This window comes from Pteropus vampyrus, unplaced genomic scaffold (assembly GCF_000151845.1).
Source record: "Pteropus vampyrus isolate Shadow unplaced genomic scaffold, Pvam_2.0 Scaffold292, whole genome shotgun sequence".
Taxonomy (NCBI): Eukaryota; Metazoa; Chordata; class Mammalia; order Chiroptera; family Pteropodidae; genus Pteropus; species Pteropus vampyrus.
Genome location: NW_011889073.1, coordinates 293,767 through 295,748, shown reverse-complemented (window position 1 = coordinate 295,748; position 1,982 = coordinate 293,767). Strand labels below are relative to the sequence as shown.

Sequence of the window (1,982 nt, the reverse complement as noted above, 5' to 3'; positions counted from 1 at the left end):
TGTCATGCAGAAGACACATTTTTCTCTCCGATTTTCTCCCAGCTCCTTCTGAGCTCTGGCCTGGCGGGCGGCAGCGCTTGCGCCCCGCGGCCCTTAGAGGGCGCCCTTGGCCATCCGGCAGCGTTCCCACCGCCCGCGGCCCGCTGCGCTCCCAGGCCAGGAGCTGCGGCTTTCTGGAGGTAGGAGATTTAGCATAAACGTTGGATTTTCCGCTTTGGTTTTCCCCTTAGCGTTTGCCTCTTCTCCGTGTTGCGACTCACCGGAGCTTCTTCCTTCAGCTATTCCGTCAGGGAGCTCAAATCACTCATTAAGAATGGAAATGACTGCATGTTAGCAATTTTCAACTGGCCATTGGTGAGAAAGAATTTGAAGCCTAAACCTAAAGCTGGGATCAGCAGCCCCTTAGCGGTCACTTGGAAGACGGGTGAGGACAAGGGACACCGGAAGGGTGCTGTCTGCCTCCTGAGCTCTGAACGTCAGTTTTGAGTGAGTTTGGATTCATCCGATTCTCTCAATAGCCCCTCTCTACCCTGGGTGGATTCTAAGGCCAATTCTAGGGCAGGTTTATCATTGCAGGAGAATACCTGGAGAGCAGGTAATGTGCCTTATTGACATTTTCCTACTGTGTGTGGTCCACTGTATGTGGAAGAAATGATTATATTATACGATCCTAATCTGTAAAGTACAATCTACCTAATTCTCTTCTTATCTTTATGAGAAGTTCTTAGATGTGCATTTTAATTTCTTTTCAAGAATAAGTGGCAGTTAACCATGCCACGGAGTTCACCATTTCCCCACGTCATCCCATTTAATTTTCACAGCAACCTCGTGAAGTTGGCGACGTTCTCGCTTTAGCGTGAGGGAGCCGGGTTCAGAGGGGTTTGCTGGTTTTCCCCCAAGTCGGTAATTTAAGTATATGGTGTTCCCAGTATATGGTGTTCCCTCAATCTTCTAGATCCAAGTTTGGTCGTTTCTTTTTATTTTTTCTTACGTTTTAAAAATTTTTTAGGCAAGGCAATCCTTGGTTGATCTCACAGATTGCAAGGACTCTGTCAGCTTACAATCTCTTATTTTTTATTTTTTATGCCTACAGCACCTGGTCTTCCTAGGTGGTCTCCCATCCAAGTACTAACCAGGCCCGGCCCTGCTTAGCTTCCGAGATCAGACCGGATTGGGCTTGTTCAGGATGGCGCGGCCATAGACAAGTTTGGGTGTTTCTTATCTTTCCCTGTTTCTTTGTTAGGCTGGGGCTGATACTCTTCTCGGCCTGTGGTCCTGTCATGTTGCCACTGGCTGTTGAGAATGATGCTATCACAGACAGAAGTGCATTGAACGCAAGAAGGGCTTAACTTAAGATGCAGCGGCAGGCAGCCCTACGCCCTGTTACAAAGTATACCTGGCATTTGGATATAAACAAGGTCCTCATCTGGGGAAGCATCCTTTGCTTCGTGGGTCCTGGGAAAACTTGCCCGTGAGGCCAGTGCCCTGTGTCTCGTTTGTGACATAAATCCTTCAGCACTTGATACAGCGGTTCTTTGTGAACGTTTGATTCTCATGATGGAATTCAGAGCTCTGAACCTGTCAGCCTTGTATTTTATCCAGAAGGCTCCCAGAATCCCAGCTTGTTTATATCGGATCATTTAAATCAAAGAACAGTGCTGAGAAACAGTAGGTTGACAGACCCCTGCCTCCGGAATATTAACAGCGTTAAAGAGTTTTGAACTCCTTGGAAGAAATGTGTCATTTAAATGCTGGGAGTTGCTTTTTAGGGATTACCTTGTAGCATCACATCTCTTCATCCTCTTCACCAGTCCTGACCCAGCTGCCGATTTGCACTGTGCGGCCTTGGGCAGAACACAGGCCTCAGCGTTCTCACCTGCCAGATGAGGGGATCGCACTGTAGACGTGGCTCAGGGCCCTTGCAGCTCTAAGTCTGTGTGATCTCCACTCCAAAGCTGTCCATTCTTTCGTTCAGTTAGTCA

General features: G+C 48.0%; 1 pseudogene; it reads right to left on the bottom strand.

Moving 5' to 3' along the window:
- Positions 1–1,084: 1,084 nt before the first annotated feature.
- Positions 1,085–1,203, bottom strand: LOC111729959 (annotated as a pseudogene).
- Between the last annotated feature and the right edge of the window lie 779 nt (positions 1,204–1,982).